This window comes from Somniosus microcephalus, chromosome 31 (assembly GCF_052327205.1).
Source record: "Somniosus microcephalus isolate GS21.2 chromosome 31, FLI_Smic_1.0, whole genome shotgun sequence".
Taxonomy (NCBI): Eukaryota; Metazoa; Chordata; class Chondrichthyes; order Squaliformes; family Somniosidae; genus Somniosus; species Somniosus microcephalus.
In genome coordinates, this window is record NC_141017.1 from 29,979,584 (window position 1) to 30,005,602 (window position 26,019).

Genomic DNA, 26,019 nt, shown 5'->3' on the forward strand with positions numbered 1-26,019 from the left:
AGGGCAGTGTACCTCATCGCTGGAGTAATGTGGCAAAACAACCTTTGAGCTGTAGGGTGCAGGGGCAAGTCTGACTGGGTGTTGCCATTAGATGCCCCACTCCAGCAAATTCTGGCCCAATGTGTTTGGGACTATATAGCACCTTACTTGCTGCTGAGCACACACTATATATACACACACGAGTGAATGAGCTTTGCACCCTCAGGGGATCCTGATCTTTGCCAGTTAATTCCGCTCATGACTAAAGGTCAGACGGTTTATCGCTGCACTTTGGATTGTTCATTCCACTGGGCTGCCCCTCCTCTGCCATTCCCTCCTGGGCTACCCCGCACCTCATAATTACACCTCACTAAAACCAAAGTCAATTAATAATGATCAGAGTCACATCTCCAAAACAATTGCCTCACTGAAATCCCAATAACTTCTCCAAACCAGGCACCCACACTACTTTTAGTGGAAAAGGAAATAAAAGTTAAGCAAAATACCTCATCTCTGAAGTGACGAGGCCAGTGTATCTCATCTCTGGAGTGACGAGGCCAGTGTATCTCATCTCTAGAGTAACGTTGCCCGTGTATCTCATCTCTGTCGTGACGTGGCCAGTGTACCTCATCTCTGGAGTAATGAAGCCAGTGTATCTCATCTCTGGAGTGACGAGGCCAGTGTATCTCATCTCTGGCGTGACGAGGCCAGTGTATCTCATCTCTAGAGTAACGTGGCCAGTGTATCTCATCTCTGGTGTGACGAGGCCAGTGTATCTCATCTTTGTAGTGATGAGGCCAGTGTATCTCATCTCTAGAGTAACGTGGCCAGTGTATCTCATCTCTGGCGTGACGAGGCCAGTGTATCTCATCTCTAGAGTAACATGGCCAGTGTATCTCATCTCTGGAGTAATGAGGCCAGTGTATCTCATCTTTGTAGTGATGAGGCCAGTGTATCTCATCTCTGGCGTGACGAGGCCAGTGTATCTCATCTCTAGAGTAATGTGGCCAGTGTATCTCATCTCTGGCGTGACGAGGCCAGTGTATCTCATCTCTAGAGTAACATGGCCAGTGTATCTCATCTCTGGAGTAATGAGGCCAGTGTATCTCATCTCTGGAGTGACGAGGCCAGTGTATCTCATCTCTGGAGTGACGAGGCCAGTGTATCTCATCTCTAGAGTAACGTGGCCAGTGTATCTCATCTCTGGCGTGACGAGGCCAGTGTATCTCATCTCTAGAGTAACGTGGCCAGTGTATCTCATCTCTGGAGTGACAAGGCCAGTGTATCTCATCTCTGGCATGACGAGGCCAGTGTATCTCATCTCTAGAGTAACGTGGCCAGTGTATCTCATCTCTGGAGTGACGAGGCCAGTGTATCTCATCTTTGGAGTGATGAGGCCAGTGTATCTCATCTCCGCGAAGTGTTTTGGGACGTCCTGAGGTTGTGAAAGGAAAGCTCTTCTGATATGTGCGGGATTGAACGGAGCAGCTAGCTGAGTGCACATCTATGTTAAAACGCAGCAAGCCTTTTCGAAATGAACTATTAAGGTGACACTGGGTTGCCCCAGTGCCATCGACCGAAAACCAAGCAAAAACGCAGCCTCCTTTTTAGAGGGGCGCCACTAATAAGGAACTGAACCATAAAACAAAGGAAACTTATAAACCTAAATAATAATGTTATTCCCAGTGTCCATGATGCCCTCCAGTCCCTGCAGTGCCCACCAGTCGCAGAAAAAGAAAGACTTGCATTTCTATAGCGCCTTTCATGACCTCAGGATGTCCCAAAATGCTTTACAGCCAATTAAATACTTTTGAACTGTTGTAATGTAGGAAACGCGGCAGCCAATTTGCGCACAGCAAGCTCCCACGAACAGCAATGTGATAATGACCAGATCATCTGTTAGTGATGTTGATTGAGGGATAAATCTTGGCGCCGGGACACCGAGGAGAACTCCCCTGCTCTTCTTCGAAATAGTGCCCATGGGATCTTTTACGTCCAACTGAGAGAGCAGACGGGTCCTCAGTTTAACGTCTCATCTGAAAGACGGCATCTCCAACAGTGCGGCACTCCCTCAGCACGACACTGCACTGGGAGTGTCGGCCTAGATTTTTGTGCTCAAGTCCCTGGAGTGGGGCTTGCGGAAGGCCTCAAGTGTACCAGCGGGCATTGCATGTTCCTTCTCCAAGGCAAGGAAAACACTGCGAAGAGAGGCGGGCAGACAGAGCGATCCCCCCCAACCCCCGACCCCCGCCCCATGGGCCGCGTCCAACCTGGATCTGTGCAGATTAGTTGAAATAAGAGAATTCTTGAGTAGATTATATAAAGGGTACAGGTTGTAGGGCACTGTGGGAAACACTGTGAAGCCGCTGATTAACAAAGTGGTTCTTATCAAATTCCAGATATGTTCCAACCTTCAGGTATTGCCCACACTGGATGGTGGCTTTGTACATGAAGCACCTGTTCACCAGCAGTCAATCAACAACAACAATACAGCATCTTTCACAGAGTAAAACGTCCCAAGGCGCTTCACAGAAGCGATTATCAGACAAAATTTGACACTGAGCCACATAAGGAGATATTAGGGCAGGTGACCAAAAGCTTGGTCAAAGAGGTAGGTTTTAAGGAGCGTCTTAAAGGAGGAGAGAGAGGTGGAGAGGCGGAGAGGTTTAGGAAGGGAATCCCAGAGCTTAGGGCCTCGGCAGTTAAAGGTACGGCCGCCAATGGTGGAGTGATTAAAACTCAGGGATGCTCAAGAGGCCAGGATTGAAGGAGCGTGGAGTAAAGCACCTCAGAGCGACAAGAATTGTTCTCAGCATTGGCTGTTCCGACCTCTGCAAAACACCAGGGAGGGAGGAGTGGTGGGGGAAGGGAGTGTTCCTCTCCCACTGGGGGTTTGGGGGAAGGGAGTGTTCCTCTCCCACTGGGGGTTTGCGGGAAGGGTGTGTTCCACTCCCACTGGGGGTTTGGGGGAAGGGAGTGTTCCACTCCCACTGGGGTTTGGGGGAAGGGAGTGTTCCTCTCCCACTGGGGGTTTGGGGGAAGGGAGTGTTCCTCTCCCACTGGGGGTTTGGGGGGTAAAGGGAGTGTTCCTCTCCCACTGGGGGTTTGCGGGAAGGGAGTGTTCCTCTCCCACTGGGGGTTTGGGGGAAGGGAGTGTTCCTCTCCCACTGGGGGTTTGCGGGAAGGGAGTGTTCCACTCCCACTGGGGTTTGGGGGAAGGGAGTGTTCCACTCCCACTGGGGTTTGGGGGAAGGGTGTGTTCCTCTCCCACTGGGGGTTGGGGGGTAAAGGGAGTGTTCCTCTCCCACTGGGGGTTTGGGGGAAGGGAGTGTTCCTCTCCCACTGGGGGTTTGGGGGAAGGGAGTGTTCCTCTCCCACTGGGGGTTTGCGGGAAGGGTGTGTTCCACTCCCACTGGGGTTTGGGGGAAGGGAGTGTTCCACTCCCACTGGGGTTTGGGGGAAGGGTGTGTTCCTCTCCCACTGGGGGTTGGGGGGTAAAGGGAGTGTTCCTCTCCCACTGGGGGTTTGGGGGAAGGGAGTGTTCCTCTCCCACTGGGGGTTTGCGGGAAGGGAGTGTTCCTCTCCCACTGGGGGTTTGGGGGAAGGGAGTGTTCCTCTCCCACTGGGGGTTTGCGGGAAGGGAGTGTTCCACTCCCACTGGGGTTTGGGGGAAGGGAGTGTTCCTCTCCCACTGGGGTTTGGGGGAAGGGAGTGTTCCTCTCCCACTGGGGGTTGGGGGGTAAAGGGAGTGTTCCTCTCCCACTGGGGGTTTGGGGGAAGGGAGTGTTCCTCTCCCACTGGGGGTTTGCGGGAAGGGTGTGTTCCACTCCCACTGGGGTTTGGGGGAAGGGAGTGTTCCTCTCCCACTGGGGTTTGGGGGAAGGGAGTGTTCCTCTCCCACTGGGGGTTTGCGGGAAGGGTGTGTTCCACTCCCACTGGGGGTTTGGGGGAAGGGAGTGTTCCTCTCCCAATGGGGGTTTGGGGGAAGGGAGTGTTCCTCTCCCACTGGGGGTTTGGGGGAAGGGAGTGTTCCTCTCCCACTGGGGGTTTGGGGGAAGGGAGTGTTCCTCTCCCACTGGGGGTTTGGGGGAAGGGAGTGTTCCTCTCCCACTGGGGGTTTGGGGGAAGGGAGTGTTCCTCTCCCAATGGGGGTTTGGGGGAAGGGAGTGTTCCTCTCCCACTGGGGGTTTGGGGGAAGGGAGTGTTCCTCTCCCACTGGGGGTTTGCGGGAAGGGAGTGTTCCTCTCCCACTGGGGATTTGGGGGAAGGGTGTGTTCCTCTCCCACTGGGGGTTTGGGGGAAGGGAGTGTTCCACCCCCACTGGGGGTTTGCGGGAAGGGAGTGTTCCTCTCCCACTGGGGGTTTGGGGGAAGGGAGTGTTCCTCTCCCACTGGGGGTTTGGGGGAAGGGAGTGTTCCTCTCCCACTGGGGGTTTGGGGGAAGGGAGTGTTCCACCCCCACTGCGGGTTGGGGGGTAAAGGGAGTGTTCCTCTCCCACTGGGGGTTTGGGGGAAGGGAGTATTCCACCCCCACTGCGGGTTGGGGGAAGGGAGTGTTCCTCTCACACTGGGGATTTGAGGGAAGGGAGTGTTCCTCTCCCACTGGGGGTTTGGGGGAAGGGAGTGTTCCTCTCCCAATGGGGGTTTGAGGGAAGGGAGTGTTCCTCTCCCACTGGGGGTTTGAGGGAAGGGAGTGTTCCACCCCCACTGGGGATTGGGGGAAGGGAGTGTTCCTCTCCCAATGGGGGTTTGAGGGAAGGGAGTGTTCCTCTCCCAATGGGGGTTTGGGGGAAGGGAGTGTTCCTCTCCCAATGGGGGTTTGAGGGAAGGGAGTGTTCCACCCCCACTGGGGATTGGGGGAAGGGAGTGTTCCTCTCCCAATGGGGGTTTGAGGGAAGGGAGTGTTCCTCTCCCACTGGGGGTTTGAGGGAAGGGAGTGTTCCACCCCCACTGGGGATTGGGGGAAGGGAGTGTTCCTCTCCCAATGGGGGTTTGAGGGAAGGGAGTGTTCCTCTCCCAATGGGGGTTTGGGGGAAGGGAGTGTTCCTCTCCCAATGGGGGTTTGAGGGAAGGGAGTGTTCCACCCCCACTGGGGATTGGGGGAAGGGAGTGTTCCTCTCCCAATGGGGGTTTGAGGGAAGGGAGTGTTCCACCCCCACTGCGGGTTTGGGGGAAGGGAGTGTTCCTCTCCCACTGGGGGTAGGGGAGGAAAGGGAATGTTCCACTCCCACTGGTGAGAGGAGGCACTGCAATTGGCCTCAGTACCATAATTTGCCTCAGCGCCCCTGGGCTATCAATCAGCCAGGGCTCCCACTGCTGATCACTGTCCAGTGCCCCCCAGTAGTGAGCGTGCGTGCATGGACGTCAGATGGTGAAAGAATGGTGACACCCCCTACGGTCGAATAGCCCAGACGCTCACCGTCTGGGCTCACACGTGGAGAACGACTGGTTGGTGAAGTACTGGAGAGCAATTTTTTTTTTAAATTAAACCCGCTTTAGATTTGCCTTCATTTCCCGTCAGTGCGTTAATTGTAAACCAAAGCTGACTGGGGGGTGAGTGGACCAAAAATAAATAAATGAGCTTGAGAGGGAAACTAACTCTGTGACGGAGGATTGAGATGGTTCTGTTCCAGCGGAATCATTTAAACAAGATTGATGGGGCTGTATCTTGCAGTTTAATCATCTATTTTTAAAATGATTGAGGCACTGGCAGTAAATCATGGTGATTAACACGGAGCGCATACAGAAGGGTTCCTGACTCACTCCACGACCTCTGAAGGAGGGGACCTGCGAGGGCAGGAAACCAGCCGAACGACCGTCAGAACCCGGCACAGAGGGAATGGAGGGATTTGCCAGCAGGTTGGGAGTCAGGAGTTCTTCTTCTTAGGCAGTCCCTCGGAACCGAGGATGACTTGCTTCCACATTAAAAATGAGTTCTCAGGTGACTGATGAGTCCAATGTGGGACCTACAGTCTCTGTCACAGGTGGGGCAGACGGTGGTTGAAGGGGCGGGTGGGTGGGGTGCTTGGGTTGACTTGCGCTCCTTGCGCTGCCCGCGCTTGGCTTCCGCTCGCTCCCGGCGAAGAGACTCGAGGTGTTCGGCGCCTTCCCGGATGCTTCTCCTCCATTTTGTGCGGTCTTGGGCCCAGGGATTCCCAGGTGTCGGTGGGGGATGTTGCACTTTTTCAAGGAGGCTTTGAGGGTGTCCTTGAAGCGTTTCCTCTGCCCACCTGGGGCTCTCTTGCCGTGCCGGAGCTCCGAGTAGAGCGCTTGTTTTGGGAGTCTCGTATCGGGCATGCGGATGATGTGACCCATCCATCGGAGCTGATCGAGCGTGGTCAAAGCTTCGATGCTGGGGATGTTGGCCTGAGCGAGAACACTGACGTTGGTGCGCCTATCCTGCCAATGGATTTGGAACTGGTTGGGATTCAGGAGTAAGGCAGAAACCCCCCCCCCCCCCCCCCACTGCCCCTCCAATTACTGGTCCATGGGCACTAAGACTTGTTCCCCGCCCCACCCCCCCCAACCTCTCCCCCCTTCCCCCACCCCCGCGCCCCCGCCCCTTGTTGCTTCTGCTGAAATGAGTTAGGCAAACTTCATAAGCCTAAAGCCAGCGAGGAATGAGGAAGTATTCGCTTTGCGTACCATTCGTTCCAAATGTTCTGATCAGCACATCTGGATTACTCCCCGCCTGCGGCCTTAAACGGGCCAAAACTGTCATTCCTAACTCTTGATGTGTCAAGAAGCCCTGTTTCTATCTTCCCTCCCCCCCACCCCCCGCCACCCCCCGCAGTACCGAGGGAGTGCTGCACTGTCGGAGGTGCCGTCTTTCGGATGAGACGTTAAACCGAGGCCCCGTCTGCCCTCTTGGGCGGACGTAAAAGATTCCACGGCCACTATTTTGAAGAATGAGCGGGGGAGTTCTCCCCGGTGTCCCGGGGCCAATATTTGCCCCTCAACCAACACCTAAACAGAAGATCCGGTCATTACCACATTGCTGTTTGTGGGAGCTTGCTGTGCGCAAATTGGCTGCCGTTTTTCCTACATTACAACAGCGACTACACATCAAAAAGTATTGCATTGGCTGTAAAGTGCTTTGGGACGTCCTGAGGTAGTGAAAGGCGCTATACAAATGCAAGATTTTCTTTTTTATACCGAGTTAATAGGATCGTAGAATTTTACAACACAGGAGGCCATTCAGCCCATCGTGCCTGTGCCAGCTCCTTGCAAGAGCTCTCCAATTAGTCCCACTCCCCCCCGGCTCTTCCCCATAACCCTGCACATTTTTCCCCTTCAAGTATTTATCCAATTCTCTTTGGAAAGTTATTGTTGATTCTGCTTCTACCGCCCTTTCAGGCAGCGCATTCCGGATCACTGTGTTAAAAAAAAACAAATCTTCTCATGGCACTTAACAGAGCCAGGGGTTTCCGTAAAGGAGGTCAGTCCTCGTGTTTCCACCGTCTGTAGCCCAGTGCAACCATCGTGCGCTCGAAAGGGCGAGAAGTGCGCTTCAACCGAGGTAGCTCTCCCTGAACAGGAAGCGTGCAAAAGGTCGGCGTCAATCCTCACTGCAACGCGGTGCGTGCGCTGCTTTATGGCGGGACTGGCGTCGGCCAATTTGAATCACACTGATGCGATCAGACTGGGTCTTGGCCCCGGGAAGCGGGCTCAGGAGATGTGCCTTTAGCTTCCTGTTAATTAACCTCCCGCCACCCCCCCACACTGCACATGACCCGCCTGGCAGAGCAGAAGACACCGAGTACGAGGACTGCTTTTCTGCGAGACAGGTACGCTGCACGCTCGGAAACCCATTTCTTGCTTCAGGATAATTGACCCATCACTCCTAATGAGCAGATATTCATCAGTGGGACTGTGGGAGCCTGCAGCAGTTCCAGCCGTATCGCAAAACAGTTGTCCTCCCCATCAACTGCCCGCAGAGGTTTAGAGGCAGGATCCAACAAAACAAAGCATTTAATCGGTTCCCCTCCCCTCCCACCTCTAATCTGGCAATTTATTTTTTATTTATTAATTCTCGGGTGAGGCCAGCATTTATTGCCCATCCTTAGTTGCTCCTTGAGAAGGTGGTGGTGAGCCGCCTTCTTGAACCGCTGCAGTCCGTGTGGTGAAGATACTCCCACAGTGATGTTAGGGAGGGAGTTCCAGGATTTTGACCCAGCGACGATGAAGGAACGGCCGATATATTTCCAAGTCAGGATGGTGTGTGACTTGGAGGGGAACTTGGAGGTGGTGGTGTTCCCATGCGCCTGCTGCCCTTGTCCTTCTAGGTGGAAGAGGTCGCTGGTTTGGGAGGTGCTGCCGAAGAAGCCTTGGCGAGTTGCTGCAGTGCATCTTGTAGATGGTACACATGAAGGCTCCGTATTCCGTTCCCGCTGCTCTTTGCTCTGTAGCCGCTGATTTCTGATCAATTACCTCCACTAAAATACAGCAGGAAATCGCACATCTGAACGGATGCGGCAAACGGCATTAACCCGGCAGATAGGCAGAGAGGGAAGCATAGGAACAGGAGGAGGCCATTCGGCCTCTCGAGCCTGTTCCGCCATCCGATTACATCATGGCTGATCTGTACCTCGACCAGGTTTTGGCTCTCTACGCGAGGGCTCCGCCCCTGCTCCATTGGGGATCTGGGGTGGAGAGTGTTGCATGGACCAGACCCGTCCAATAGGTTTTTTTAAGTCGTTTCACGGACTCCCGGGGCCGCCCGGTAACTTTTGCGGTCTGGGTGAGTCCGTATTTCACCATTACGCGGAATACGAGAGGTCGCCGCCCCTCCTCCACTCTCTGAAGTGGGGCTGCTGCTCAACCTCTGGCTCCGCCCCAGTCCCCACGCTCTTGATCTTTGGCCGCCCGGTGCAGAGGGGTTGTGGGGGGTGCAAGTGGGCGGACCTCCTCATGGGTCTGCTCCCGGACCTGGCCAAGGTGGCCGTCCGCAGGTCCAGGTTGGACGTGGCCCATGGTGGAGGGAGGGGGGGGGCGGTGTCGCTCTGGATAGAAGCCAGGGTGTAGCTGCTGCTACAATAAGAGAAAAATACCCAAAACAACAACAAAAACAACTTGCATTTATATAGCGCCTTTTACTCCCGTTAAAAAAAATCCCCAAAATTGCTTCCGAGCTATATAGGGACAGGTGACTACAAGCTTGGTCAAAGAGGGCCATCTTGAAGGAGGAGAGAGAGGTAGAGAGGCGGAGAGGTTTAGGCAGGGAATTCCGGAGCTTAGGGCCCAGGCAGCTGAAGGCACGGCCGCCAATGGTGGAGCGATGGAAATCGGGGATGCGCAAGAAGTCAGAATTGGAGGAGCGCAGAGATCTCGGGGTGGGGGGGTTGTAGGGCTGGAGGGGGTGACAGAGATAGGGAGGGGCGAGGGCCGTGGAGGGATTTGAACAGAAGGTAGAGAATTTTAAACTTGAGTCGCCGGAATGGGAGCCAGTGTAGGTCAGCGAGCACAGGGGGCGATGGGCGAACGGGACCTGGTGCGAGTGAGGACACGGGCAGCCGAGTTTTGGATGAGCTCGAGTTTAGGGAGGGGTGGAAGCTGGGAGGCCGGCCCGGGGAGCGTTGGAATAGTCGAGTCTGGAGGTAACAAAAGCATGGGTGAGGGTTCCAGCAGCAGATGAGCTGAGGCAGGGACGGAGACGGGCAATATTGCGGAGGTGGAGGCAGGCGGTCTTGGCGATGAAGAGGATATGGGCTCAGAAGCTCAGTTCAGGGTCAATATAGGACGGCGAGGTTGCAAACGGTCTGGATCAGCCTCAGGGAGAGGGATGGAGGGATGGAGTCAGTGGCGAGGGAACAGAGTTTGCGGCAGGTGTCAATGGCTTTGGTCTTCCCAATATTTAATTGGTGGAAATGTCTGCACATCCAACGCCGTACGTCGGACATGCAACGTGACAAATCAGAGGCAGTGGAGCGGTCAAGTGAGGTGATGATGAGGTAGAGCTGGGTGTCGCCAGCGTACATGTGGGACCTCATGATGTGTTTTCGGATGATGTCGCCGAGGGGCAGCATGTAGATGAGAAATAGGAGGGTGGGGGGGGGGCAAGGATAGATCATTGGTGTCACCAGAGGTAACGGTGCGGGAGCGGGAAGAGAAGACATTGCAGGAGGAGCAGGCCAGTCAGAATCTGGGCGGGGGGAGGAGGGGGAAGGTACAAATTAAAAGCATTTAAAAGGAATAGATGAGGGTGGGAAATCTTAACTCTATATGTAAACTCACTATGAGCCATTTCATGGGAGGGGTCCAAGTGCCCCAGCCCCACCTCAAGAGGTCTCAGTGCCCCTCCCCCATCTCAAGGGGTCTCAGTGCCCCTCCCCCACCTCAAGGGGTCTCAGTGCCCCTCCCCCATCTCAAGGGGTCTCAGTGCCCCTCCCCCATCTCAAGGGGTCTCACCGCCCCTCCCCCATCTCAAGGGGTCTCACTGCCCCTCTCCCATCTCGAGGTCTCAGTGCCCCTCCCCCACCTCAAGGGGTCTCAGTGTCCCTCCCCCATCTCAAGGGGTCTCACCGCCCCTCCCCCATCTCAAGGGGTCTCACTGCCCCTCTCCCATCTCGAGGTCTCAGTGCCCCTCCCCCACCTCAAGGGGTCTCAGTGTCCCTCCCCCATCTCAAGGGGTCTCACCGCCCCTCCCCCATCTCAAGGGGTCTCACTGCCCCTCTCCCATCTCGAGGTCTCAGTGCCCCTCCCCCACCTCAAGGGGTCTCACTGCCCCTCCCCCACCTCAAGGGGCCTCACTGCCCCTCCCCCATCTCGAGGGGTCTCACTGCCCCTCCCCCATCTCGAGGTCTCACTGCCCCTCCCCCACCTCAAGGGGTCTCAGTGACCCTCCCCCACCTCAAGGGGTCTCACTGCCCCTCCCCCACCTCAAGGGGTCTCACTGCCCCTCCCCCATCTCAAGGGGTCTCACTGCCCCTCGCCCACCTCAAGGGGTCTCAGTGACCTTCCCCCACCTCAAGGGGTCTCACTGCCCCTCCCCCATCTCAAGGGGTCTCAGTGACCTTCCCCCACCTCAAGAGGTCTCAGTGACCCTCCCCCATCTCAAGGGGTCTCAGTGACCCTCCCCCACCTCAAGGGGTCTCAGTGACCCTCCCCCACCTCAAGGGGTCTCAGTGCCCCTCCCCCATCTCAAGGGGTCTCACCGCCCCTCCCCCATCTCAAGGGGTCTCACTGCCCCTCCCCCATCTCAAGGGGTCTCACCGCCCCTCCTCCATCTCAAGGGGTCTCTGTGTCCCTCCCCCATCTCGAGGTCTCACTGCCCCTCCCCCACCTCAAGAGGTCTCAGTGCCCCTCCCCCACCTCAAGAGGTCTCAGTGCCCCTCCCCCATCTCAAGGGGTCTCAGTGACCCTCCCCCACCTCAAGGGGTCTCAGTGCCCCTCCCCCATCTCAAGAGGTCTCACTGCCCCTCCCCCACCTCAAGGGGTCTCACTGCCCCTCCCCCACCTCAAGGGGTCTCACTGCCCCTCCCCCATCTCAAGAGGTCTCAGTGCCCCTCCCCCATCTCATGAGAAGGGGTCCAAGTGCCCACATCCAGCTTGGTGCCATCCTGCCTGGCCCCCCACCCCACCCCCCCACCCCCACCCTCAGCTCAAAACTCTGGTTTCTCCGCCCGTGGCACCAGGACTCAAGTTGGGAGGACGAGTGAAGCTCCAGTCAACAGACAGATGGAAGCAAAGCAGAAACTGGGAAGGAGACGGGGAGTCTCACTCCAGCTGGAGTAGGATTTTAATTAGACACCATTCAAAGCCGTCTCACTGCTTCCGAGGTAATACTCTGTCTCTAAACAAGCACAGATCAGAAAGATCTCAGCTTCAATCCCTAGTCCATGCAGAGATACGTCAGGGCAACAGTGGGAAAAGAAGTTAATGAGAATCATCCAGGGTTCCTGCTTCCGATTGCTATCCAGCGACCCTCACTGATACTGCGCGCGTGTACATATTGGACGCATTCCAAACAATGATAGGACCAGGGGTCAACTCTGATGCCCTCCAAAGTTGGATGGTCTGCCAACGCTAACGAGGCTCACACATGAAGAACAGCTTCTGTGGTGAGTTATTGGAGGGCAGCTGGTAGATGTGGGCGAAAAGTTATTTCAGGCGAGATGGGGGCGGGGAGGGGGGGTAGGGAAAGTTGAGAACATTTAAGGAGGAAAGTTTTAAGGTGGGCAGAGCTGGGGGGGTCACAAAGGTCAGCGGTGGAATGGCGACATTTTATCAGGTCTCTGCCACAGATATCAAAAGGGGGGTGCGAAAAAATGACAATAATTATTGAAGCTTCGCGATTGTGTTTCAGGAGGATTGCCTGCCTCTTAAGTCATGAATGAAAAGCTGGCAAAAAAAGGACTGCAAGGCAGAAGGATGCGGGGACTGTTTGACTGTGGTGAGTGGCCAGGTGCCCGTGGGCGTGTGCGAGGGAGAGAGGCACCAGTTTATTGCCAGTGGGGAGCGCCGAGTTTGTTAGCAGTCGTGAATAAGAGCGAGATTTCTTGTGTGCGGGAGTTAACCTTCAGACAGAAAGATATTGGCCCGGATATTCCGGGGCCTGGATCCGCGTATGCGGCCGCAAGCGCCCCGCGAATTCCCGGGTGCGCTGTGCGTGCAGGAAATGGCGGAGAGTCGTGGCTGTTCGCCCAGCGAATCCCTGCAAAACTCTTACGCCAGGTGAAGGGCCTTCTGTGACCGGCGTAAGAGTTTAAATAAATATTAAAATAATTTTTTTAAATAATTAAAAAAATGTTTAAATTAGTTATTATAGGTTATATTTAGTCCCTTTAAAACGTTTACATTTATTCTTCAAAAAATTAAATCTTTCTTTTAATTTAATTGTATTTTAATTAATGTTGAACTGGCAAAGATTTATTTTTATTTAACTGGTGTGTAATTGTGTTTTTTAGGGGGGAATTCCTATTCATGCTTATGGGGATAATAAGCATAATGGGGGGGGGATAATAAGCATAATGGGGGGGGGATAATAAGCATAATGGGGGGGGGGGAATCCGCCTTTCTAATTGGTTGGGCCGGCCCACGTGATCCCAGGGGGCCGCTCGCTGACCGCGTGACCCCCGGGATCACGTGGGCCTTTACGCAGGCCTACGCCTGCAGGCCCAGGAGCACGGCTCAACCAACCTCCGGTGGGGGGGGGGGGGGGGGGGGACCATCAGGAAGGTTGGTATTTTTCGTGCGGTTTGGAGGCATCCCCCCACCCGCGGGGGGAAAACCTCCGACCGCAAATTCAGGCCCATTTAATATTGGTTTAATCGTTCAAATAATTAACCAGAATTCCAAGTCCTGCGTACGCAACACCGCACGCATATTGTCGGCTCATTGAGTTGGGTTTGACACATCCTCCTTAAGAGAAGTTACTGTCATGTCCATTTTGTCGGCTCTTCCTATTTTGCAAATAGTTTAATTATAGACACTGACCTCGGCCCCTATTATATTTTTATATATTTTTTATCCACACTTTTGGTTTGTGCCTTTTCCTTTTTCTCTCTCCCACATGGCAGCTGTCTCTCACTCTGCCAGCGCATTTCACACTTCATCTAGAGCCATCCTTTGTCTCTTTACCTGTCCTATTACCATCTCGTCTCGCCTTGAATATCTCTTAATGTCTCTTCACCTCTCACAGACCTTCCCTTTTGTTCTTTCATCCCCTCCCCCATTTCCCAGCCCCCAAACTGGCCTTTTAATCTGTTTCATTTCCTGCTTTTTTCTCAGTTCTGACGAAGGGTTTTGACCTGAAACGTCGACTCTGTTTCTCTCTCCACGGATGTTGCCTGGCCTGCTGAGTTTTTCCAGCATCTTCTGTTGTTATCACTGATTGCAAGCAGGACAGTCTTTACTGGTACTGGTACTGGAGATAGTTCACACTCACCATTTTGTCTGTGGAACTCATTAGATAATGACCAACCCAAAGGTTGGAGCCGGTTAGAAACATAGAAACATAGAAGATAGGAGCAGGAGTAGGCCATTCGGCCCCTCGAACCTGCTCCACCATTCAATGCGGTCATGGCTGATCATCCAAACTCAGTACCCTGTCCCTGCCTTCTCCCCATATCCCTTGATCCCTTTAGCCTTAAGAAATATATCCAACTCCTTCTTGAATATATTTAATGAATTGGCCTCCACTGCCTTCTGTGGTGGAGAATTCCACAGGTTCACCACTCTCTGGGTGAAGAAATTCCTCCTCATCTCTGTCCTAAATGGCTTACTCCTTATCCTTAGATTGTGACCCCTGGTTCTGGACTCCTCGGCAGGGAGCTCATGTCATTGAGGGGGGTTCGGTTAATAAACTGCAAGATCAAAGAAAGACTTGCATTTCTACAGCGCCTTCCACGACCTCAGGACGTCTCGAAGCGCTTTACAGCCAATGAAGTACTTTTTGAAGTGGAGTCACTGTTGTAATGTGGGAAACGCGGCAGCCAATTTGCGCACAGCAAGCTCCCACAAACAGCGATGTGATAATGACCAGATAATCTGTTTTAGTGATGTTGGCTGAGGGACAAATATTGGCCCCAGGACACCGGGGAGAACTCCCCCCTGCTCTTCTTCGAAATAATGGCACGGGATCTTTTACGTCCACCTGAGAGAGCAGACATCTCTGGTTTAACATCTCAACCAAAAGACGGCACCTCCGACAGTGCAGCGCTCCCTCAGCACCGCACTGGGAGTGTCAACCTAGTTCTTTGTGCTCAAGTCCCTGCAGTGGGGACTTGAACCCACAACATTTCTGACTCGGATGCGAGAGCGCTGCCCACTGAGCCATGGCTGACACTGACAAAGCAGGAGTACGTAAGGTTAAAGGATGTTAAATATCCATTCAACCATCGAAGTCAGCCCCTCAAATCCTAATCTCCCAGCCTAGCATCCAAGCCCATTCTCAACACCCTTAAAAGTCTCTTCTATCATAACTGGCCAGATAGTCCAAAAATTCTCACATTGCTGATTCATCGCAATATCCGTTTTAAATCACTCATTTAAATTTAAGTTCTTTTGTTTTGCTGATCCAATTTACGTTAAAGTAATATTCAAGATCTACATTCATAAGAACATAAGAAATAGGAGCAGGAGTAGGCCATTCGGCCCCTCGAGCCTGCTCCGCCATTCAATGAGATCATGGCTGATCTTCTACCTCATCTCAACTTTCCTGCACTATCCCCATATCCCTTGATTCCCTTAATATTCAAAATCTATCGATCTCTGTCTTGAATATACTCAACGACTGAGCCTCCACAGCCCTCTGGGGTAGAGAATTCCAAAGATTCACCAACCTCTGAGTGAAGAAATTTCTCCTCATCTCAGTCCTAAATGGCCGACCCCTTATTCTGAGATTGTGACCCCTGGTTCTAGACTCCCCAGCCAGGTGAAACATCCTCTCTGCATCTACCCTGTCAAGCCCTGTAAGAATTTTGTATGTTTCAATGAGATCACCTCTCATTCTTCTAAACTCTAGAGAATATAGGCCTAATCTACACAATCTCTCCTCATAGGACAATCGCCCCATCCCAGGAACCAGTCTGGTGAACCTTTGTTGCACTCCCTCTATGGCAAGTTTATCCTTCCTTAGGTAAGGAGACCAAAACTGTACACAATACTCCAGGTGTGGTCTCACCAGGGCCCTATATAATTGCAGTAAGACGTCTTTACTCTTGTACTGGTTGTAATAAAGGCCAACATACCATTTCCTTTCCTAATTCATCTACATTACAACAGTTACTACACCTCAGAAATACTTCATTGGCTGTAAGGGACATCCTGAGGTCGTGAAAGGTGCTATATAAATGCAAGTCTGTCTTTCTTACATGGTTTGATTTACCTGAATGGAGGTCCCATCACCGTCTTTCTCTAGATGAAACTTGAGCCTTTCCGCTCTTCCCTCATTGCTCATCCCCTTTACGTTAACCCTCAACATTCTTCTCCCTCCCTCTCCAGTGCGTGTGGTGTCGTGGGTAGAATTGAAAACCTTAGTTCATGAGCAGTGTCTGAATCTGCTCCACACTTCGAAAAACACCCGGCCTGCCTCATCCTCGAAACTGTCGAGCTCACAGGGCTGGCTTTAAGCAAGTGGGTTCTTTTTTAAGAACTTGGGTTTAAATTATTAAGTTTGCAGGAACATATATTTAATACAGTATTCTGAATGTTAATCCCTATCTCTGGAACCTCCTCCAGCCCTACAACCCCCCGCCCCCCCACCGAGATCTCTGCGCTCTTCCAATTCTGGCCTCTTGCGTGACATGAATCAGTCATTCATGAAAGAAAGACTTATGAAATAATACTGAGCGGCCTGCGGGTGGTGCTGTCCAGGGAGAGTATAAATACTCGGGCACGGGCCCAGCTTGCGCAGGACATTCTTAACAGGAACTAGTGAAGGACACAACTAGACCTCCATGTTGTAAAACAGTTGATTAAAGCTTTGTTTAACGCTTAGACCAAGTGCCTAGTGGTTTTCTTACATCATTGCGCATCCCCGATTTTCATCACTCCACCATTGGCGGCCGTGCCTTCAGCTGTTTATGCCCTAAGCTCTGGAATTCCCTCTCTAAACCTCTCCGCCTCTCTTTCCTCCTTTAAGACGCTCCTTAAAACCTACCTCTTTGACCAAGCTTTTAGTCATCTGCCCGAATTTCTCCTTATGTGACTTGGTGTCAAATTTTATTTGCTAATGCTCCTGTGAAGCGCCTCGGGATGTTTTATTATGTTAAAGGCACTATATAAATGCAGGTTGTTGCAGCCTCAAATTTACAAGCATGTTACTGCCCCCTAATTCACCAGGAAGTTACAAGGAACTACAATGACTTGGATTCCCACAGGAAGTGTATGGGTAGGGGCAACGCTCCTGTGAAGCGACTTGGGACGTTTCACTAAATTAAAGGCAGGTTGTTGCTGTTAAGAGGTTTCTAGTAACGTGTCATAACATCATCTGTATGAAACATACAGTATCACGCAAAGCAAAGGAACGGCAAATCCACACACTTCACGATAATGCTTCTTGATGGCTCAGTCATCACCAAGTATCGAATTGGGCCACACAGCAGGTAGAGCCCCGGTCCTGATCGCCATCATTCTCGCATTCTACCCTAAAAATGTGCAACCTTCTCTGCATTACAGGAAACTCTCGTTTAAACGGCACCTAAATATCCGGAATTCTCTATTAACTGGCAAAATTCATACTCCGAAAACAGCACCTCAATAACCGGCAATGTTGCCGAGTCCGAGTCTCCTGCGGTGGCCGAGTTAGTCGGTGGGGGTAGTTCTCCAAACTGCCACTACTCGGCTTCTTGGCGCTGTCGGAAGTCCGAACACCTCAATAACAGGAGTCTGACTCTTTGTTTGTTAAAAATAGCCTCGGTAGATAACCCTCTCCGTCATCCGGAATTTTTAATCAACCGGCACCATCCTGGTCCCGTCGGTGCCGGATACCAAAGAGTTTCCTGTACATAGCATTTACAGCGCGGATCAGGCCATTCGGTGTTTATGCTCCACACGAGCCTCCTCCCACCCTACTTCATCTCACCCCATCATCATATCCTTCTATACCTTTCTCCCTCATGTGTTTATCTAGCTTCCCCTTAAATGCATCTATACTATTCACCTCAACCACTCCCTGTGGTAGCGAGTTCCACATTCTCACCACTCTTTAGGTGAAGAAGTTTCTCCTGAATTCCTAATTGGATTCATTTGTGACTATCTTATATTTATGGCCCCTAGTTGTGGACTCCCTCACATCCTCTCTACATCTACCTTATCAAACCTCTTCTGAATTTCAAAGACCTCTATTAGGTCACCTTATTTCTAGAGAAAAAAGCCCCAGCCTGTTCAGTCTTACCTGATGGTTGTAATTGTCATAGATAGCTCCCCAAAAGGTTCACGTGATAAAACCTTCCCAGTGTGATGTGTGACCAGAGCAGGAATGGTCCCAGCTTCAATATTTTGGTCTGCACAGAGTTAGTTGACCTTAGCTGGGGCAGTTGTTGGGTAGCGGTAATGCACCTCAGTGCCTCTGGGCCAGTGAGAGGGAGCAAACCAAAACAAAAGGAGACAGTTTCGGACTCACATTGGCCAAATAGTCCATCAAAAACAACTCGACTCAGATCATTTGGGCACGGTACTGGGAGGCTGCCGAATCCTTGCCAAAATTGGAGAGGAGGGAGCAAGGGGGAAACAAACAGAAAGAACCAGCCAATAGGTCATTGTGTGTTGGGTGGAGTGGGGAGAATCTGCATTGAGATGCACAAAACATCACAATGAGATTGGGACACGCTGGATGGACCAGTAGGCCTTTCCCTGTCCGTCATTTTTCGTGTTGGGAACAGTTATTTTACAGAACTAGTATTCCCGAGGCCTGGACTAATGATCCAGAGACATGAGTTCAAATCCCACCACGGCAGCTGGGGAATTTAAATTCCGTTAATTAAATAAATCTGGAATTAAAAAGCTCACGTCAGTAATGGCAACCATGAAACTAGCGGATTGTCGTAAAAACCCATCTGGTTCACTAATGTCCTTTAGGGAAGGAAATCTACCACCCTTACCCGGTCTGGCCGATATGTGACTCCAGACCCACAGCAATGTGGTTGACTCTTAACTGAAATAGCCCAGCAAGTCACTCAGGTGTACCAAACCGCTACAACAAAGTATAATAAGAGTACGGACAGCGGCGGTTCAAGGCGGCGGCCCACCATCCACCATTCACCTTCTCATGGCAATAAATGCCGGCCTTGCCCTCGATCCCCCCACATCCCGCGAATGAATTGAGGAAGAAAAAAAAATTCCAGGTGAAAGAAGGACATCCGAAACCGAAGAACAGCACCACACAAAGAGAGGTAGGGAGTCACACTATATTTATTAGGCAACATACAGGTGGAGGCACAGGCCTCAGCTTGGGCACGCAGTGTCCATTACATAACCAATCCCTCTTCCCTGTAAGTTTTGTACAGATAAATAGGGAAAGAACAAGAATTCACAAGTGAAAGCCGGTGCAAAAAAAAAGTTTTTTTCGGTCCAAAAAAAAGACAAAGAGATTCCCAGCATGGTTTAGAGAGTTGTCAGGCATAGCATCTCGTATCAAGAGATTAGTCAAGCTCATTTTCTATGCAGTTCATTGTTATGCGGCTGCAAGTCATATACTTTCTGGGCGAACTGCCCACCGTCAGTAGAGACGCAGACACAGACGCAGAGACACAGACACAGAGACACAGACACACACACACACAGTCACAGACACAGAGACAGACACAGAGACAGACACACAGACACAGACACAGACACACAGTCACAGACACACAGACACAGAGACAGACACAGACACAGACACACAGACACACACACAGTCACAGACACACAGACACAGAGACAGACACAGACACACACACACAGACACAGACACGCAGACACACACGCTTAATAACCAGGCAAAAAAAACATAAATGCTACTTAAATCCCACTTCCTTGAACAATGCTGGAGGAGAATGGAAAGGCGGATCTCTGTTAACAAATAGCAGCCAGTCCCAGCAGTCAAGAGTGTCCAAACCTTGGCCCAAGGGCTACGTGATGGCACCGCCTCCCCCACCGCCCCCCCTCCCCACAAGTCCAAGCAACCCAGCCTCCAGGTGGTTGTGTCTGCCGGTTGGTCCAGTTTGAGCCTGGAGGTTTGGGGAGGGGCTGTTCTTCGCGCTGTTGCCTCCCTGAAGAATCGAGTCCTAAATCAGACCCCCCCCCCACCAGGATCGGTTAGTATCAGCAACCCGATGGGAAGGGCCGAATGGCCTACTCCTGCTCCAATTTCTTATGTTCTTATCAAGGGATACGGGGATAGAGCAGGGAAGGTGGAGTTGAGGTAGAAGATCAGCCATGGTCTTATTGAACAGCGCAGCAGACTCGAGGGGCCGAATGGCCTACTCCTGCTCCGATTTCTGATGTTCTGATGTCGATGCAAAATACTGGGGACACGGGTCTAAACTTCATGCGTAGCCACACAAGCTCCATGGTATGACCCTACACAGCCCACGAAGGCAAGCTGTGAACATAAGCTGCGACAAAGAGATTAAAGGGTTGCCCACATCTGTGCTCACCAGTCAACGATTCTCCGCCCATTCAATTCGCCGGCGGGCGAGGGGGAAACAAAGCTGGTACACACGGGAGAGGATTTACAACCCCTTCTGCGAAGAATTTACAATTGCACGCAGTTACGGAGAAGATGCCGTCATGCGTGCAAGTTTGTTATTTTCCCAGAAACACAACTGAGAGTATCAGTTAGGTGGGCTTGGAGAATTCAACTGAATCGACACAGCTGAGATGGCAATCACTGAAATGCAGCAGGTGAATGATTGCCGAAATGCTAACTCTAATTTTACAAAGCCCACTAAAGAAAGGCAATATAGAAGGTGAGGGTGGTTCTTTAAAGCGTTTCCAGATTTTTTATAGGCAGCATTCTGCTCAGGAGCCTTAGGTTTCTCTCGCAAGCCGAAGGGGATCGAGTGCACAGCGAGCCTTTGGCGCATGTGGTGGCATTGCCGCCTCCGAGCCAGAAGGTGCAGGGTTCGAGCCCCACTCCAGACGGCCTGGCGAGCGGAGGTGGAGTTCCGGCTCTGAATCCTGGGTTGACATCCAGCGGGGTACTGGTGTCTGAGTGGGTGCGGGTGGGCCCCCACTCCCCCACCACCTCATCGTGTGAGCCCATAAAACCCTCCCCTCGTACAGGACTGATATATCGTTAGGACTAACACCACCCCCTATCGGCTGGAGCAGGAGTAGGCCATTCGGCCCCTCGAGCCTGCTCCGCCATTTAATGCGATCATGGCTGATCATCCAAATTCAGTACCCTGTCCCTGCCGTCTCCCCAGACCCCTTGACCAATTTAGCCTTAAGAAATATATCTAACTCCTTCTTGAATATATTTAATGAATTGGCCTCAACTGCCTTCTGTGGTAGAGAATTCCACAGGTTCACCACTCTCTGGGTGAAGAAATTCCTCCTCATCTCAGTCCTAAATGGCTTACCCCTTATCCTTAGACTGTGACCCCTGGTTCTGGACTCCCCCGCCATTGGGAACATCCTTCCTGCATCTAGTCTGTCTAGAATTTTATAAGTTTCAATGATGGCTACGGTCGTGGAAGGAACGTTAACGTCGCAGCCAGTCAGCCTGCGAATCATAAGAACACGAGAAATAGGAGCAGGAACAGGCCACTCGGCCCCTTGAGCCTGCTCCGCCATTCAATAAGATCACGGCTGATCTTCCACCACTTCACGCTGTACAGCGAGAAGACAGGAAAAGAAGAAGACGACGACTGCACCGAGTGCAGCCGCGTTGCGCTCTCAGTCGGAGTTACAGTCGTCACTTATCTTTCCGTTACAATCGCCACGGTGTACAAGGTTTTCCACAATGCAGAAATCCCCAGCCCGTCGTCTTTTATCTCATTAAAATGAACAAGCACTAAAACCCGTGGCTTACCTCCAAACTCCAACACCTGAGTTGCTCCATTATTCAGGAGGCGGGAGACACATGTCCTCCCAAGGCTTATACAGGTGAGCTGCGATGCCAGTCTGGCAGCGAAACAATAGCAGACAGGCCAATTGCTCATCTCTACTGGGACTTAAATCTATGAGCAGAGGACATATGTAGCAAAGCATGTTATCAGTCTGCCACCGGGCTTCTCGGAGATAAATCTTTGCTCAGGTGAGCGCCTAAATCCAGCTGAAAGAGTTTAATTCGTTCAGCACTGGACTGGAGTCAAAAACTACTTGTCCTCGTCTATTCCAAGACCATCAATTAACTGTTCACTGATTCGCGTTATATCCCTCTGAGTTTAAAGGTACAGGCCCCAGCGTTGTCTGATCTTGCTCAGGCCTACAGGCATTGCGCAGAGATAGCACAAGGTATCACAGTGCCCTCTCCCTGGTGGGAAAATGCGAGGTTATCCACTTTGGTAGGAAAAATAAAAAAAGCAAATTATTATTTAAATGGGGAGAGATTACAAAATGCTGAGGTACAGAGGGATCTGGGGGTCCTTGTACATGAATCGCAAAAGGTTAGCATGCAGGTACAGCAAGTAATTAGGAAGGCAAATGGAATGTTGGCCTTTATTGCAAAGGGAATGGAGTATAAAAGCAGGGAAGTCCTGCTACAACTGTACAGGGCGCTGGTGAGACCACACCTGGAGTACTGCGTACAGTTTTGGTCTCCTTATTTAAGGAGGGATATACTTGCATTGGAGGCAGTTCAGAGAAGGTTCACGAGGTTGATTCCGGAGATGAAGGGGTTGTCTTATGAAGAAAGGTTGAGCAGGTTGGGCCTATACTCATTGGAGTTTAGAAGAATGAGAGGGGATCTTATTGAAACATATAAGATTCTGAAGGGGCTTGACAGGGTGGATACAGAGAGGATGTTTCCCCTCATGGGGGAATCTAGAACTAGGGGGCATAATTTCAGAATAAGGGGGCACCCATTTAAATTGGAAATGAGGAGGAATTTCTTCTCTCAGAGGGTCGTGAATGTTTGGAATTCTCTTACCCAGAGAGCTGTGGAGGCTGTTAAATCTGTGAGTTGTTCAAGTAATTAATACTCAGACTTAATCAGTAACAATAAAACAGGTCTTTACTGGTTGGAGGTAGGGACTATACGTAGGTCTTTACTTCATGCCCACAGGCGGGAACTGAGGGGAGATCAGTACCCACAGTACTATTTATACCCCTATGGCCAGGAGTGGTACTGCGTATCACTACGCCCAACAAGTAGTGCAGTCCTGTCCATAGGTTCAAAGTAGCACACATATTACATACACAACAGAGGCGGAGTCATTGAATATATTACGGTGCAGATAGACAGATTTTTGAACGATAAGGGAGTCAAGGGTTATGGGGAGCGGGCAGGGAAGTGGAGTTGAGGCCAAGATCAGATCAGCCATGATCGCATTGAATGGCGGAGCAGGCTCGAGGGGCCGAATGGCCAACTCCTGCTCCTAGTTCTTATGTTCTTTGAGGTTCCCCTCTCTGTTTTGGTTGGGAATGATGCCTGACAATGGGCAGTGAGGGAAAGCCTTCATTGTACTTCGATCCACTGAAGTCTCCTCCATTTTAGGAGTTAGCACAATCATTACCGTTACCCCCCCCCCCTAGATCCTAATTTAATGGTTATAGATGTGGAATGTTAATCAGCTCAACCTGCAATCTTGCAGCTCATTGAATTCTCATCCTTGTTTTCAAATCCCTCCATGGGCCTCACCCCTCCCTATCTCTGCAACCTCCTCCAGCCCCACAACCCTCCGAGATCTTCTCCAAGTCTGGCCCTCTTGCACATCCCCGATTTTCATCGCTCCAATCATTGGCGGCCGTGCCTTCAGCTGCCTAGGCCCTAAGCTCTGGAATTTCCTCCCTAAACCTCTCCGTTTCTCTACCTCTCTCCTCCTTTAAGACGCTCCTTAAAAACCTGCCTTTTTGACCAAGGTTTTTGGTCACCTGTCCTAATATCTCCTTATGTGGCTCGGTGTCAATCTTTGCTCGATAATCACTACCGTGAAGCGCCTTGGGACCTTTTATTACATTAAAGGTGCTATGTGAATGCAAGTTGTTGTTGTTGTTGAACCTGCCGTACACAGTCTTATCCCCAAATGCTCTATGAGGGACGCGGGCCCTGAAATTCCCGGGCCTGGGAGTGTTACAACTGCAGCGAAAGCCAAGTGAGGCAGGGGGTGGAATTTAGGGTGGACAGCTGGCACCTATGGAGCCCGTACCCCAACGTGCGGTTATGAGGAGGGCCAGAAAGGAGGAGGAGAGAGGCGGAGATTGAATTCCAGAGCTTCGGGCCAAGACGGCTGAAGGGCGCGGCCACCCGGAATTCTCAGTGAGAGGACATGTGGAGTGGAACCTCTATTAACCGCACTTCCGTTATCTGCCCTCGCTACCGGCCACAGTTTCCGCAGAACAAAGTCTTGATTGCGATACCGCCTCATTAGCACAGCATGCTAATGCATCTGTTGTGACTTGTCCTTATCGCCCTGGCGCTGTCTGGAGCTTTGCGGTAAGAGGACCTTCGTTGTCCGCTAGTTTGGACGATTGTAGAGGTGGCATGGTAGATCATCAATTAAGGCAAGGTCAACCCTTACACCACTATGGGAAGGCGCCGAGCGGAGTCTGGGCACTGCCCGCCTTTAAGGGCAGAAGAAAGAGCACAAAATCTAGGCTCGCACTCCAATGCAGAACTGAGAGAGGTGCTGTTTTTTTGGATAAGATGTTAAACCAAGGCCCTGTCTGTTCTCTCAGGTGGTTGTAACAGATCCCACGGCCACTATTACAAAGGCCTTAAGCTCTGGAATTCCCTCCCTAAACCTCTCCGCTTCGCTACCTCTCTTTAAGACGCCCCTTAAAACCCACCTCTTTGGCCAAGCTTTTGGTCACCTGCCCTAATACAGTACCTCCTTATGTGGCTGGGTGCCAAGTCGGGAGTCACCCCTGCGCCATGTGACGACCCTTTGATGTGCCATCTCCACCGCAGCATTACCCAGAGCCAAGGAGCAGCTCGGGTGCCTGAGTTAGTTTGGGGCCCTGGAGAAACCAAGGAAAGTAAAGGGACGGTTGTCTAACCCCTGCCTCCACTCCAAACAGGGTCATTGCATAGGTTGGTGTTACATAGAAACATAGAAGATAGGAGCAGGAGTAGGCCATTCGGCCCCTCGAGCCTGCTCCGCCATTCAATGCGATCATGGCTGATCATCCAAACTCAGTACAGGAAACTTTCGATTTACCGGCACCTAAATAACCGGAAATCTCGGTTAACCGGCAAAATTCAGGAGTAGGTTCAGGTAAGTTTTACTTCATATTCTACTTGCCTTCCTCCATCTGTTGCTGTGCAAGGGTGTGGCTGTAGCTGTTGCTAAGCTACAGAGACGCTTGGAACTTGTGGCCATTGTTCTGAACCTGTTGCTAAGCAACAGGGTTTGTTGCTTTATACGGGCTCCGTATCTTTTACTATAGCGTTTGGTTATCCGGAATTTTTGATGAACCGGCACCACGTCGGTCCCGTCGGTGCCGGATAAAAAAAAGTTTCCTGTACCCTGTCCCTGCTTTCTCCCCATACCCCTTGATCCCTTTAGCCTTAAGAAATATATCCAACTCCTTCTTGAATATATTTAATGAATTGGCCTCAACTGCTTTCTGTATAGAAACATAGAAGATAGGAGCAGGAGTGTTCTCTCGAAAGCGAGGGAGGATATTTTCGAATTGTTTCTACGGGAGGTGGGCGGTCACTGTCTTGATGAAAAAAATCAAGTGGTGATTAGAAGAAAAAAAAGCGGTGGATAAATTTGCTTCCTAAAAGGCTGTTGGAAAAGGGCAGAAAATTCCAAGTGAACGGCCAGATTAAATTTGCTCTGATAGAACAATCCCTGTTGTCAGAAATCATGGCCAAGGTGCGCCTGATCGCCACCCGTTTCGCAAGCTCTCACCTCACAGAATTATGCATTAGATTGCTGATGACGGAGGGACTTTAAAAGGCCAATTCATCCCTTCAGGATACAGCAAGCTCTCCTCGCAATCTGCTTGTTGGCTGGGTACAGCACTCGCCTCTTAACAATAAATCCCCAGTCGGACATTAAATGCCACAACCGTAATTAGAATTCTCCACGCTTTTCAACTGAAATCTAGAAAATGTGTCTTCCGCCCCATTCTCTTTCTTTCCCCCCTCCCCCCCCCCCTCACTTTGGATGGAAACAAGTTCAGCTGCTCCCTGAAATCGCCGTTGCTCTGATTCCAGCCTCTTCTACGTCCCTCTCTCTCTCCCCCCTTCGCCCCACCATTGACCGAGGCTCCATCAACCGCCAGACCCCGTACTCTGCAATTCCTACCCCAAGCCCTTCCATTTTGTCCACCTCCATTCTCTTCCTTTAAAGACCCTCCTTAAAACCTGACATGAATCAGTCATTCATGAAAGAAAGACTTATGAAATAATACTGAGCGGCCTGCGGGTGGCGCAGTCCAGGGAGAGTATAAATACTCGGGCACGGGCCCAGCTTGCGCAGGACATTCTTTAACCGGAACT

The 26,019-nt window shown here is 51.5% G+C and overlaps 1 long non-coding RNA gene across 2 annotated transcripts in view; it reads left to right on the top strand.

The window, feature by feature from the left end:
- The window catches only part of LOC147097683 (uncharacterized), a 287,634-nt gene that overhangs the window by 253,273 nt on the left and 8,342 nt on the right, over window positions 1–26,019 (top strand). Inside the window, exons 1-2 of one of the 2 annotated variants that reach the window (XR_015074330.1) lie at window positions 5,732–5,837; window positions 12,283–12,369. The exons of the other annotated variant lie outside the window; for it this stretch is intronic. This is a non-coding gene — a long non-coding RNA (uncharacterized LOC147097683). Of the gene's footprint in view, window positions 1–5,731; window positions 5,838–12,282; window positions 12,370–26,019 lie in introns of those variants that run through there. 2 annotated transcript variants of the gene reach the window in all.